Here is a 16,054-nt window from a genome sequence, read left to right as displayed (position 1 = left end):
AATATTCTAGGAAATATTAAAAGGGGCAGAATATTTCCCCTAAAAAGGGAGCAGAAACTCCCCCCCCCAGTGGTGAGTTCCAGGTGGTACGGCCTGTTAGGGGCGTACTGGTGACCGCTGGGAGTAGCGGCCACAGTACCGGAATGGTGGCTCATTGGGCCCACCCACCCACCCGCGTTCCCTACCACTTTTTGAGGGAAACGGGCCAATTGCGTACATGCGCATAGCATAGGGCACCTGCGCGACCTCCACCGAGCAGCTGAGGCATCGCAGGACGGTGGCGTACACAGAGTGGTGGATATCCAGCCCCATCACAGCGTACCAGTTGCGACAGGATCCAAAAACCCCCACTGCCCCCCACCTTTGTCAATGGGCCATTAAGGCCTGGGCCAGTCTATTCTACATAACAAAAATCAGGTAGAGACATAATAGGAATCCCAAAGCCCTTTCATTACGTATTTATTCGAGTATAACGCGCACACGTGTATAACGCGCACCCCCTAATTTTTGATTAAAAATCGGTATAAAATTTTGTTTCACACCAAGCATTGTAATTGACAAAAATCCTGGAGACACCCCCCCCCACGTCGTCCCTTCCACCCAGCCCTCACGGCCGCAGGTTGCTCACCTCCCCCGTTCTTGTAACACAGGTAGGGAAAGCGCCACACGTTGCCTAGCCCCACGGCGAAGCCCAAGCAGGACATTATGAAATCCATCTGCCGGGTCCAAGTCTCTCTCGCGCGGGGCGGCAAGGCCAGGGTCGGCTTGCAGGAGTCCACTGCCTCCCCTTTGCTCCCGACTGAGGCTCCTTGGCACATGGCGGCTGCGGGGGGTCCCGTCTTTTTGTCCTGCGGTTCGACCGAGACGCTGTAGATTCTGCTGCCGCTGCCGCCGCCGCTCTCCGACGAAGCCCCCTTGGCCATGGTGCCTGGGGGGATTCCTGAGTCCCGGTCGCCCCCTTCCAGACGGATCGAGATCCTGCCGACTGGAGGAAGAGGGTGAGAGGCGGGTCCTGTGAACGGCGGCAGCAGCGGTGGCAATACTCGCAACTCAGCTGCCTGCCGCCTTTCCCCTGCCGCCGTTCACAGGACCCGCCTCTCACCGTCTTCCTCCAGTCGGCAGGATCTCGATCTGTCTGGAAGGGGGCGACCGGGACTCGGGAATCCCCCCAGGCACCATGGCCAAGGGGGCTTCGTCGGAGAGCGGCGGCGGCAGCGGCGGCAGCAGCATCTACAGCGTCTCGGTCGAACTGCAGGACAAAAAGACGGGACCCCCCGCAGCCGCCATGTGCCAAGGAGCCTCAGTCGGGAGCAAAGGGGAGGCCGTGGACTCCTGCAAGCCGACCCTGGCCTTGCCGCCTATAGTTGAGTTGCGAGTATTGCCGCCGCTGCTCTTCCTCCAGTCGGCAGGATCGAATGCTTCAGGGGCTACCATGCCAAGTAAATTTTCCCCAGCCGCCACTGCCACCCCACCCCAGCCCTCGTTTATAACGCGCACCCACACTTTGATTCCTTTTTTTGGTACAAAATTTTGTGCGTTATACTCGAATAAATACGGTACATCATCGCCCAGCAAGAGTCAACCAAGCTTGGGACTCAGGACAACCTGCATGGCCCCATGGGAGTATGACAACCAATCAGAATACAAGCTCAAATTCAAAAGCCCAGAGAGGGCATAAAACCAGAGCACTCTCAGCATCTCTTCCCTTTTCCCCCCAGGAACTCAAACCATGTGATCCTGTTCATCAATAAACCTTCTTTCCAAGCAGCCTCCATGTTTCCGGTGCCTTTCTTCCCACTTGGAACTGAACCCAGATGGACATTTTCTTCCAACATTACAAAAACAAGACAAAGGAAAAGACACCGAGTAAATTATTGTGTGGTGTTGCGATGTTTAGATCAACCCATCTGGGTGACTTTATTTTTTCTTAGTAAGTTAGCCTGGCAGCAGTCATCCTCAAATTGCAATCATTTGTTTAGTGACCGTTTGAAGTTACAACGGCGCCTGAAAAAAGTGACTTATGACCGGTTTTCACACTTACGACCATCTCTCTCAGTTCAACTCACCTCACAGGATTGTTGTTAGGAAAAATAGGAGGCAGGACAGAGCACTGAGGCAGTTTCCCATGGTTGTTAAGTAAATCATGCAATTGTTTAATGAATCTGGCTTTTCTGGTTGAAAGCTGGCTGGGAAGGTCGTAACCACATGACCCCAGGATTCTACAACAGTCGTAAATACATGCCAGTTGCCAAGATCCCAAATTTTGATCATGTGACTGTGGGAATGATAACAACGGTCGTAAGTGCAAGGACCAGTTATAATTCCCTTTTTTTTCATAACTCTGAACGGTCACTGGACAAATGGCGATAAGTCGAGGACTGCTGCTGTGGCCTAGAGGTGGAGCTCTCACCTCACAATCAGGAGGTTTTGAGTTCAAACCTAGGTAGAGGCAGATGTAGGGCCTCCTGCTTGGACAGGGGGTTGAACTAGATGACTTGCAAGATCTCTTCCAACTCTGTTAATCTGTTAATGACTGCCTGTACTTCAATTCATGTACTCACCTATCCAAATCCAACCACATACATCTTATGCCCGTAATGGCGAACCTATGGCACATGTGCCTGAAGTGGCACACGGAGCCACGTCGCCTGGCACACATGGCGACACCTTTTCGTCTTCCGGGTTCCTCTTCAGCTGGCCTACGTGTATGCGGCAGTGCCGGAAACTGGAAGAGTTGGTCTTCCATTTTCAGTGTGGGCATGCATTCTGGCCAGTTGATCGTCGTGCATGCCAGTGGTGGGTTCAGGTGGTACGGCTTCGTATGGCCATACCGGTAGTAGCCGGGAGCAGCAGCCACCGTACCAGTACGGTGGCTCGTTTGGCCCACCCGCCCGCCTTCCTGTTGTGGTCCAGCAGCAGCCGGCTGAGTTGTTGGTGGACTCTGACAGCTCAGACCATTATGGGACTGCTCTGTAGGATGAGGAAGACTCTGGAGGGTGTTTCAAGTCAGAGCAGGAACTAGAGAAGCCTGTTGGCCACCAGGTGGCATCTGATTCAGGGAGCAGTGAGGAGGAACAGAGGGAGGTTGTCCCTGATGTGCGTAGACATCGAATTGATAGGAGACAGGAACAGCTGTGGAGAAGACATCATAGAAGGAAGTAGGGACAGCTGGTTAAGGGTGTGGCCCCTCCCAAAGAGTTTATAAGTGGAGCGAAGGGAGGGGGATCTTTGCAGGAGACAACAGTCCATTTTCAAGCCATTGGGAAAGCCTTCTGTAAGTGTTACCTTGTGTTTGTGAAGAGAACTTTCTAGGCTCCCAGCCAATGGGTGGCTTTATCTATGTAATTAGTCGTGGCAGACAGCCAAGCCTGGGTCTGCATATTCCTTGGATTCACGGGACAGAACAGTTCCTTAACTGTTTTTGAAACAACCCGGCCAATTGCGCACACTGCACGCGGCACTTGCGCGACCTCTGCTGAGCAGCTGGGTGTCGCCTGGCAGTGGCATGGCCCCGTTCGCAGTGTACCGATTGCGACGGGAGCTGGAACCCACCACTGGCGCAAGCATTTGCACTAGTAACTGGAAGGCTGGCTGGCCAGTGTGCATGTGTACACACTGGAGACCCAAAGTTCATTTTCCAGCATGTGCATGCCCCCTTGGTAGCTCCTCTTCCGGGTTGCAGCCCAGACGAGCGTGCACACATGCACACTCCCTTTTCTGCACCCGAAAAGGTTCACCATCACTGTCTTATACATTGGACTGTCATGACGTCTCTCTGACAAAGGCTTCAGCCAACTTAGCCCCTACCCCAAACATGTTCAATGTTAGTGCTGATTGCTCTTGGAAAGAAATCCATCTGAAGGACTTCTTAGAAAATGCATTTGATTAGGTTTTTTTTTTAATAATGAAAAGGACACCCAATCGTATTAATACTGTAATATTAAAAAAAAAACATCTCAGAAGAACATTTGAGATTATTTCTAAATATCCTTGACATTTGTAGAAATAGCCATCCTGCTCTGTACCCACAAAGGCAACAAAAAGAAGAATTTATTTAGATGCTTCAGTGAATTGATACCATGTAAAAAAGCAATCAGTGCTTTTTCTATGATTTCTGAAAGGAAATTAAGACCCTTATGCGTCTGAATATGTCACTGGTACGTTGTAATAGGCTAATACCAATTTTTAACCGCATCACATGTTCCCATTTCTGGATGCAAGTGTAACTTTTAAGCACGTCTACTTTAGTGTCAGAGAGAAAAACTTACAAATCACTGTTCATTTAATATGCAGGGTTTCTTTTTTGGATGGCAAATAACTTCAGTTGGAGTGTTTGATAATAATTGGGGGATGTGGGTGGGCCCCTCTGAATCCATGACCTTGTCATCTATGCGCCAGTAAATGTGGGCCAGTTGCCAGGCACCCAAAATGTCATGTGATTGTGGGGGAGCTGGGGGGGGGGGCTTGCCATTGAATTTTGGAATTGGGTTGTAAGTAGCTTTTTGGAGGGGTCTGGTCAGGATAGGGTAGGAGTGGAGTGGAGTGGAATGAAGTAGAGTAAGAATTAGAATTAGAATTAAGAACAGAATAGAATAGAATAGAACAGAAGAATAGAATAGGAGTAAAGTAAGAATTAAAAATTGAAATAGAATTAGAATCAAGAATAGAATAGAATAGAATAGAATAGAATAGAATAGAATAGAATTCTTTATTGGCCAAGTGTGATTGGACACACAAGGAATTAGTCTTTGGTGCATATGCTTTCAATGTATATAAAAAGACAAGTTATATTCGTCAAGAATCATAAGGTGCAACACTTTGTGACAGTCATAGGTTACATAATAAGCAATCAAATCATACTAGGAAAGAAATAAAACAATATAAATCATAAAAATACAAGCAACTAGTCATAAGTGGGAGGAGATAGGTACTAGGAAGGATGAGAAGAAAAATAGTCATACAGTCTTAGTAAATAGTTAGACAGTATTGTGGGGATTAGTTGTTTAGTAGAGTGGTGGCATTCGGGGAAAAAACTGTCCTTGCGTCTAGTTGTTCTGGTGTGCAGGACTATCGGTATTCTATTTCAATATTTGATTTAGTGTCTCTTTAGCCAATTTTGATATCAATTTGATATATCAAAGAATGTTGTGGTTAATATGCAATAGTGTTCAAATTTGTCACTGATGCCAAAATCTGGACGCATTTAGTCCAATTATGTGTGTGTGTGTGTGTGTGTGTGTGTGTGTGTGTTTTCAAGGATGCTCCTGGGGGAAAAAAGGCAGACATATTTTGTGGATACAGGAGAAAATTGTAGTACATTTCATTGTTTTATTTGCCTGGGAATGACAGTGGTATAAAATAATGCTGTCAAAGAATATTTTTGTGTCTGTGCTTTAGCAGAAGATTACATCAGGAGAACCCTGTGATCTGGGGGGGGGGGGAGAGATCCTTTCCAAAACCATTTATTTTAAAAGAATGTGTCATTCCTGGGGGATGGTCTGACAGGCTTCCTGATATTATTTTATGAGTGAATGATATATACGGAAACAGACAAGGAAAGTTCCTCTTTTTCCATGCTGCACCAACCCAGCTTCTGAATTTTGCAGCAAGACCAGAACAGACACCAAGTGTAGATCTCATTATAGCCACAGAGTCAGCCATCAGGAACAATAAACTGCCAGAACCAGAGGCAGAATATTTAAGAATGAAGGTATCTGCAGCCTTCCCCAATGCCAAAACACCCCACCTCCAACCTCACAATTCAAGAAAGGAGAGCAGAGACATCATTAGTTGTTGTTGCGAAGTCGTGTCTGACCCATCGCTATCCCACGGACAACATTCCTCCAGGCCTTCCTGTCCTCTACCATCCTCTGAAGTCCATTTAAGCTCATGCCTACTGCTTTCATGACTCCATCCAGCCACCTCATTCTCTGTCGTCCCCTTCTTCTTTGGCCCTCAGTCTTTCCCAGCATTAGGCTCTTCTCCAGTTCTTTCTCATTAGGTGGCCAAAGTATTTGAGTTTCATCTTCAGGATCTGTCCTTCTAAAGAGCAGTCAGGGTTGATCTCCTCTAGGACCGACCGGTTGGATCACCTTGCAGTCCAAGGGACATCACTAGCAGTGGTGGGTTCCTACCAGTTTGGACCGGTTTGGCCGAACCGGTAGTGGTTTGGCGGCTTGAGTCGCTGGAACCGGCACCTGTTTATTCCTTAAAATAGTCTCTGCCCTGTATCAGGCTTCTGACTAGTGCCCTAACACAATCAAAAGACTCAAGCCATCTAGCAATAGAAATCCAGCCTTTTATTAGGAACACGATGTCAGCATTACCTAAGTGAAGCCAACTCTGTCTTCACACACTTCACACCTTGCCTCTGACCCTGTTTCCCCCTCTCCCCAAAGTGTGTCACCCGGTCACATTCCCCAATGAGGTAATTTTGTGGGTTGCAGAAGTCACTCTCTTCCAGGTGTTGCTAGTATCCACGGAGATGGCCTTGACTTGGTCAGCCTGAATACATCTTGTTATGACTGAGGAGTAAATTCTTTGATGCAGCTGCAAGGTGCGATTTAAAATAGAATAGAATAGAATAACAGAGTTGGAAGGGATCTTGGAGGTCTTCTAGTCCAACCCCCTGCCTAGACAGGAAACCCTATACCATTTCAGACAAATGGTTGTCCAATCTCTTCTTAAAAACTTCCAGTGTTGGAGCATTCACAACTTCTGGAGGCAAGTTATTCCACTGATTAATTGTTCGGATTTTAAGGAAAGTTCTCCTCTGTTCTAAGTTGCTTCTCTCCTTGATTAGTTTCCACCCATTGCTTCTTGTTCTACCCTCAGGTGCTTTGGAGAATAGCTTGACTCTCTCTTCTTTGTGGCAACCCCTGAGATATTGGAACACTGCTGATTTCCCATCCCGCTAACCTATGTTAACTTGGGAGCAGGTCAGGGAAGCTTCACGAGTTGACACCTTGTTCACTTTTGAAGCGCAGCTCTTAAAATGCCATGTTCTTGAGTCAATGGAATGTGTGTATCCATGTTTCTGAAGGCCACAATGTGGACTTATATTAGGTTTGCCTAAGTCCTAGGTTTACATAACATCCTGGGGTAGAAATTGTTCAAATAATGCACGAAATCACAAACAAAAACCCTCCCAAAGTAGAACTTAAGTATGGTTTGGCGAGTTACATAAGTACAGCTGCTCAAGTGTATTCTGCCAAGCCATGCAATGTGGGCCATTTCCCCATGAACAACAAGAAGCAATGGATGAAAACTAATCCGAGAAGAACCAACCTAGAACTGAAGAGAAATTTCCTGACGGGAAACAATTAATCAGTGGAAGGGCTTGCCTTCAGAAATTGTGAGTGCTCCATCATTGAAATGGCATAGGGCAGCGATGGTGAACCTTTTTTGGCTCGCGTGCCATAAGCGGGGGGGGGAGTGCAGGGGAATCGTGCGTGGACATGCAGCACCCATAACGCAATGTGCCCCCCCCCCAGTGTGCATGCGTGCATGACCATGTCTGAGCTTAGAAGCTAAACAAGATTAGGCTAAATTAGTATTTGTATGTAGGATTTGGGAATATTAGATCAACAGGCGACACTATACAATACAATACAATACAATACAATACAATACAATACAATACAATAGTAGAGTTGGAAGGGACCTTGGAGGTCTTCTAGTCCAACCCCCTGCCTAGGCAGGAAACCCTATACCATTTCAGACAGGTGGCTATCCAACATCTTCTTAAAGACTTCCAGTGTTGGGGCATTCACAACCTCTGGAGGCAACTTCTGTTCCACTGATTCATTGTTCTAACTGTCAGGAAGTTTCTCCTCAGTTCTAAGTTGCTTCTCTCCTTGATTAGTTTCCACCCATTGCTTCTTGTTCTACCCTCAGGTGCCTTGGAGAATAGTTTGACTTCCTCTTCTTTGTGGCAACCCCTGAGATATTGGAACACTGCTATCATGTCTCCCCTAGTCCTTCTTTCTCTTAAGCTAGACATACCCAGTTCCTGCAACCGTTCTTCATATGTTTTAGTCTCCAGTCCCCTAATCATCTTTGTTGCTCTTCTCTGCACTCTTTCTAGAGTCTCCACATCTTTTTTACATTGTGGCGATCACTAAAGATAAAAAGAACCAGGGTGGAAATTTTTGCAGAGGAAATTGTAAAAAATGCTTGCATTCAGAAGTTGTGGGCCCTCCATCACTGGAGGCTTTTAAGAAGAAACCTAACTTCTCTTCTTGTCTACCATTCTAGCAAGTTGTCTGAAATAATGTAGGGTCTCCTGCTTGATCAGTGGTTGGGCTAGACGACCTCCAAGGTCCCTTCCAACTCTGTTATTCTGTTCATGAGATCACCAGGGCTAAACTCAATTAGAAGCAGATTACATCTTTACCTTTAGAAAAGGAGATTCATGCATAGTTCTGTATGTTGCTGCTGGTTAAATGATTACAACGCCTAAATTACAAGTCTGTTGAATTATTGCTTTATTTTATATTGGAATAATCCAAAATTAATCTATGCAGTACAGTAATAGAATGTCTTTCTTCCAGAATGTAGAGTAGTAATTTATTCACTACAAAACTATCATACTGATAACTATGAAATCAGATTCCACCAATGTATTCTTTGTTTAGGTCAAGATATCTGCTGTGCTAAACATCCCCCCCCTCTTCAATTTTAGTATAGGTGCTGCCTAAGCAAGCACATTTTTCCAATTAGTTGTACTTGTGCAATATAAGGATCTAGCACCCTCTAGTGTATTAAAACAAAAAAGTTAATATAGTAGTTAATCTGTTTATAAAACAGAACCCATGCTGGTTTGTGCAGTGTCGCAAAAATGGCATCGTCTTAAAAAAAAATAGCCCAAATTAGGTGATTATAAAAACGTAGCGATTGAAAACGGGAGGAATTTCTATTGGAGATTAGCAGCGTATCTTGGAGCAAACAAATGCTTTGAACCAAACTATAATATTCTACAAACCATGGTTTTATAGCAATGATTAAGAAATGTCTTATAAGAAATGAAGGCCGATGACCCAACAAGCCCACATTTCAAACAACAGCCTGCCAATTTACTGATTTGTGGACTCTGGTATCTTATATTCAAAAGGAATCATATTGACTATTGAACACAAAGCTGCAGATATCAGGATTCATATAACTTGTTCGGTCCTTTGAGAGTATTTCACATAATTTTCTACTCTAAAGTGATTCATATAGTGATATAGCATATTCTGCTTGCCCAGCCTTTAAAGCTGAATGGTTTTTAACTTCTATTACTATGACTGATGTTTACATTGCATTTGGCATTTTTGTCCACCTCTTGAATCCTTCCATGTGAACAGAAAAACAGCATCTAATTTAAGTAAATAATGAAATAAGCAGGACATTGTGATATCAGGAACAAGCTGTGCCTTTCTAACCACCATAACCTCCCTCCCATTGCTTTACTCTGTGACAAGTGAAGTCAAAACCTTTGCCGTTGTAACGTGAACCCCTAAGAGAGAAAAACTGCACCACCTTTTCTCTGTGGATCCAACGCTGTGCAGATTTTATTTATTTATTAAATTTGTTTCTTGCCACGTGGCCACCACTACATTAAAAGCAATGAAAAATGATGAAATATTTCTGACAAACATACAAATACAAATTGTAATTAAAAGATGGGGACGGCGGGAGGAGGACGCGCAGGGAGGGGGAGGGGAGATTTTAATGATTTAATAACATTAATTAATATTAATGGCGAGTTCATTATTAGAATAAGATCTGGAGTCGGATGGGGCTTTGGGAGTTGACGTCTCAACCTAGATTAGAGAAAGCTCACCTAGTAGAAAGTCATGCATTCTCTCTCTCTCTCTCTCTCTCTCTCTCTCTCTCTCTCTCTCTCTCTCTCTCTCTCTCTCTCTCTCTGTGTATATGTGTGTGTGTTTGTATAGGCGTGTGCACTGGGCTGATCTGCATTTTCCATCTTTAACTGCCTGTGCCAAGACTCTGGATTGTGCAAAGTGCTTTCACGTTCTGATGGCCACTGCCAAAAACACCCAGCTCTTGAAGAGTACTCTCCAAGTGAATAGGAGGCTTCACACAAAAGCTGGGTGAGGCATTATGTGGGGTTGAAGAGGGTTACCATGGGGATAAGGAAATGTTCAAACCTGCCCAATGTGGCCTGTTGAAGCAGGGCTGCTTCCATGTGGAAGCCGTTTTCTTCAAGGTCAACTGTGGCTGACTGCATTTTCATCGTTCGGCCCTCATTTTACCCGATTGTTCATTCAGATGCTTCAGAAGCCATTTCATCAAACAAGCCTTGTGCTTTACATTTAACATAAAAGTAATTTTCTCCGGGTTCCTAGTCTAAAATTGAGATTGCATGGAAACAGCCATCATAATCATAGATGTTACAATCTGTTGTTCAAATCTTCTTGTGCGGGCCCTTTAAACCTAAAAATAAACAGTAACTGATTCAGCAAGGATTTCCTCCCCCCCCCACACTTTCTTTCTTTAAGGAAATGTATAGTGGGATGTTGTTTCTTCTTTTTTTAGTAGCTGTTCTACAGTATATAATGAAATCATAAGCTGAAAATTATAGCTTCATTCTAGGGAGTAAGAAGACTTATTCCAACAGATGGCATCAAAACACCGGTCTGAACTATATGATTGCTGATTGTTAATTACTTCTGTAAAACAATCCTTTTAAACAAAGTAATGCATTTTATCACACAGATTATAGTTCTAAACATTTGGGCATTTCAATGTATGTTAACATTTTCTCCTTCAGAATAAGATTCCGCATTTGCATAATTATCAAATTAAAGAAGACTAACTGAATTGTTCCCAACAAAACTGAGAATCAAAGAAAATAATGCTTTATCATAGATATAAGGAACTATAGTATGTATTTATGTCTGTGTATATCTGCGTTTGCATATCTATCTCTCTCTCTCTCTCTCTCTCTCTCTCTCTCTCTCTCTCTCTCTCTCTGAATTATATATTATTATAAAATTCATGTTTGATTTGTTAAATTTTAGGTCTTTCGCCTCAAGCTATCAAGATATGAAATGTTAATCTAATGTGGTACCACATTACCTGTTAGAGACTTGCTTTAAAGATTGTAAACTTTAACAAACATCTAAATCTACATAACATGTAAACCATTTCAGAATTAAGGGTTAGTGTGTTATCTGAATTTGGGCCAGGGCTGAGACTGGTTTTAAAGCACTTACCTTTGTTATACCCAGTTTGAAAATTGAAAGCTCATAACATAATGAAAAATATTTATTCCAAATGATTACAACACTGAATTTTAAAAACCTACGTTAGTTATCTTTTGTTTCAAACAGCATCAAATAAATCACAAATAAAGCTTTAAAAATGTAGGGTTTAATTTATGTTTATTATCCTGATGTTAGACAGGGGTTTACTCTTTGTCTTTAATAAATACTTTATGTTGCATGGCATAACGAGGTTGAAGAAGTTTTAAATATGTTCAGCAGATTTTGTTTTGCATTTTGGCAAAAAGAAGACGACTTGAATTCTTGATATATGATATATGATTTCTCTGAAACACAGCAATAAGATGCAAGTAAAATTATCTAGAATTCATATAATAAAGCAATGGAATAAAATCTAAAATTTGAATACAAAACTAGCTCGATTTTTTTTTAAAAAGAAAAAATATCTCAGGATCTAAATTTCCATTTCAGAATCCAGAGAATTAGAGTTCTACAGGAGTATGATCCAGCTTTCATTGTAGTTATATATATTTAGAGACCTGGTGGGCAACTAAAATAAAATGTTTTGTGACTTACGCATTATACAAAGTGTCATACAGAAGTCACCTTCAATTGGTGCTGGTCATGTGAATGTCCTTTCTCCTGTAATTTCAGATACTTAAAGCAGATTGATAGCATTATGTGAAAAATCTCCACCAAAGTATGAAATAAAGATAGGTGGGGAACATGTTAAAACAGAACGTTTTTAAAATGCATTTGAGGACTCATTAAGAAAAAGAAAGAAAACAAGCATGTGTCACTGGACTAGCAGTAACTTCTGGAAAAAAAACTGCAAGCCACAATGGGTGATTAAGCATTTCTAAAATTTGGAAAGGTCTTCTTTTCTTTTTTTTTGCAAAAACAACACGCTTTGGTTTCAAAGATTTGCCCCCGCACTTCCTTGTGAGGCCTGGAAAATGAAGAAATGTTTATCAGCTGCAAAATTAGAGAAAATCTTGATTGCAGCTCCAATTTTTCCTGCACGGTGCGATCAACACGGAATCCTGCAGACAGAGGTATCTTGTCTCTCTTTGTCTAGCCAAAAGATACGTTTCTCTCCAAACATTTTTAGGATGGACTGAGAATCCCTCCTCCCGGCTGCAGACATAGATTGTAAATTTGTGGGTTTTTCGGTAATATTTGCTTTGGTTCTGTATTCTTTGCAGGCCACTTCAAGGCTGGTCAAGACAAATGTAAATTACCAGATGCTGGTAATTTTCTTTGTCCTATCCAATCCCAAAGTTCAGCACGCATGGGAGACGTTGACCTTTGTATCTTTGGCAAAGTGTAAAATGAAAAGCTACCCAACAGCCATCATCTTGCAGTCTTCCTTTTCTACCTCCATGGTCCCCTGTTTGGTGCACTGACTGCTGCTTGACATAGAAAGAAAACCCAACTGATACCGTATTTTTTTGGAGTATAAGACGCACTGGAGTATAAGACGCACCAAGATTTTGAAGAGGCAAATAAATTTTAAAAAGTTTTTCAAATCTGCAGACCTCCCAAAAATAGCTCATTTTTTTCACAAAAATGGCCCCGTTTGTTTTCAAAAAAAAGGGCATGAATTGCCTTTAGGAGGCTTGTAGAGTCCTCCTGGGGGGTGGGGTGGGCGGCAAAATGAGCAAAAAACAGGCTCGTTTTTAGCCAAAAAAAGAGCTTGCATACCTTTAGGAAGCTTATAGAGTGCTCCTGGGGGCTGGGGGGGGGGTGTGTGGCAAATTTGAGCAACAAATGACCTGTTTTTCACTCATTTCTGTCTACCCCAGCCCTAAAGGCTCTGCACTGCCATTTTGGTGAAGGGGCGGGATTTTGGGAGGCAAAAAAATGCTGTATTCTGTGTATAAGATGCACCCAGATTTTCAGCCTCTTTTTTGAGGATAAAAGGTCCATCTTATACTCTGAAAAATACTATATTTATTTTCTTCACCATTTTTACCTCATTAGAAAGACCTATGGATGCAGCCTGGGGAAGCTACAGTGGTGGGATTCAATTTTTTTTACTACCGGTTCTGTGGACATGGCTTGGTGGGCTTGGTGTCACTTGGTGGGCATGGCTTGGGCATGGCTTGGGCATGGCTTGGGCATGGCTAGGGAAGGATACTGTAAAATCCCCATTTCCTCCCGATCAGTTGGGACTCGGGAGGCAGAGAATCGATGGGGGCAGAGCCAGTCAGAGATGGGATCTCCGAACTACTGAAAATTTCCGCTATCGGTTCTCCAGAACTGGTCAGAACCTGCTGAATACCACCTCTGGGCAGCTGCAGAGGGAAACCTCAATCTGTCTAGACCTTGGGCCAGCATTTCTGTCATTAAGAGAGGTAGTCATTAAACGAATAGCATCTAATTTTGTAACCTTTTTGGCCACAGCTCTTAAGCAAAACACTGCAGTTGTTAAATGAATCATACACGAAGTTGTTAGGCAAGTCTGACTTCCCCCTTTGATTTTGCTTTCAGAAACTGGTTGGGAAGCTCCCAAAATGGCGATCAGGATGCTGTGAATTGTCATAAATACATGCAAGTTGCCAAGCACCCACATCTTGATCCCATGACTGTGGGGATGCAGTAAGTGCTGTTGTAATGTTGAACATCACTAAACAAATAGTTTGTAGGTCGAGGACTACCTGTACGTATGCTATAGTGTCTGCCTTGGGACTTTGGGGTGGGTTCTTTGTCTGAATTAGGAAATGTTACTCAGCCAGAGGAGAACTTCTATTTGGTCTGTGGAAAGATTAGCTCCTCTCTTTGAATAGAATCAAGCAACTGACTTGGCTCATGTTTTCAACCCCGTGTATTGAGAAGGGCTACCTATTGACCAAGGGATAATGGTTGCCATAGAACAGGAGTGTCAAACCCGATTTCATTGAGGGCCGCATCAGGGTCATGTTTGATCTTGGGGCTGGGGTGGGCATGGCCAGCCTGATGTCACTCGTGTTGGGGGCACCTGTGTTGGCTTGAGCGCTCTGCCACCGAAAACAGGCTCCTGAGCTCCGTTTTCAGCTACCACAGCCTCCTGCAGCTCTATGCTAGCGAAAAAGGAGCACGCGGCTGTCCCGAGCTCCATTTTTGCCGCGCGCCGGTCCTTCGCTGTTTTCCAGGGCAGCCCTGTGGGCCAGATCTAAGCCCCCCACAGGCCAGATCCAGCCCCCGGGCCTTGAGTTCTACCCCCCTGCCCTAGAAGATCTACCAAGTTTCATGTTTAGATATTTTAGATCCTTTCCCCATCATCATTATTTCTTCAATTTGTGTTAATGTCCCACCCGCCAAAAAAAGAGAAGAAAATTAAATGAGTATCCCTCCTCTCCAAATACATATAGCAAAAAAGACAATATATATATATATATATATATATATATATATATATATATATATATATATATATATATATATATATATATATATATATATATATATATATATATATACACACACACACACACACACACACACACACACACACACACACACACTATATTTAGGTCTCTTTCCTGAATGTCACATTTGAAAAATGAAAATAATTAATCCTTTTTTTAAAACTAAAGATATACGAAGAAAAAAACACCCTGTAGAATTAGACCATAAGAGGAAAGAAGTAAAGATGTTTAGGTAGCTTATAATGTGTACTGATTTCTATTCAATAATATTGTTACATTTTCATTTTTTAAATTAAGTTAAATTTCAAACAGTTAAACAAGCATGTGCATGTGTTTCTCCACACAAACACATACACACACACAGTTTGCAGTTGTTAAATTGTTTGATCAATCCTACTGTCTCATCTACCCAGTCACATCAATTAAAAAATCCAATATATTGCTGTGTTGTAGCTGTGCTAATGAAACCTTACTACCAATAAGTGCCACACATATATGATTGGTGATACAAAACATTGGACATATTTATTTAAATTTATATGTTGCCCAGCTTGTATAGAGGTAACTAGGTGGCTTAACTCAAGGTTAAAAACAGCAATATAAAACACTAAACTATTAACGTAAATATAAACATTAAAATTAACATTAAGCATAATACACATAAACATAGATATAAACATATACTAAACATATACTTAACAGTGATAGAAAAAAAGAGAAGCATGAGATGAAGTTTATGCTGAGTGTCCTAAGTAAAGGTAAAAGTTCCCCTCGTACATATGTGCTAGTTGTTCCTGACTCTAGGGGGCAGTGCTCATCTCCATTTCAAAGCCGAAAAGCCAGCGCTGTCCAAAGACGTCTCTGTGGTCATGTGGCCGGCATGACGAAACGCCGAAGGTCCACGTAATGTTGTTATCTTCCCACCAAGGTGGTCCCTATTTTTCTATTTGCGTTTTTACATGCTTTCGAACTGCTAGGTTGGCAGAAGCTGGGACAAGTAACAGGAGCTCACTCTGTTACATGGCGCTAGGGGTTCGAACCGCCGAACTGCCGACCTTCTGATCGACAAGCTCAGCATCTTAGCCACTGAGCCACCGCGTCCTAGGAGACATGTAAAAGTTGGGGGAAATAAGAGCCTTAGTTTGCTCATCTGTTATCTGTGTACTTTTCTGGCTTCTGTGTGTGGTTGTTTCTGTGCAAGCTTGTTTATTTTGGTTTAGATATGTTGTCTGAAATTTGAGCAGGATGTACCTGCCAGGGAGTGTAGTGCATTTGAGGTTTTTTTTTTCTAAACTTCATCAATTTGCCTTCTTTAAAATATTGATACATTTCTTGTACTAATAGAAAAGAATATTGGTAGCTCAGGGTTGAATTGTGGGTAACATCATCAGTGCTAGAGGGAGTGGGGTTTTG

The sequence above is a fragment of the Natrix helvetica genome (assembly GCF_964273705.1).
Source record: "Natrix helvetica genome assembly, chromosome: 5".
NCBI classification, from domain to species: domain Eukaryota; kingdom Metazoa; phylum Chordata; class Lepidosauria; order Squamata; family Natricidae; genus Natrix; species Natrix helvetica.
Note: the sequence above shows the minus strand (reverse complement) of the source record.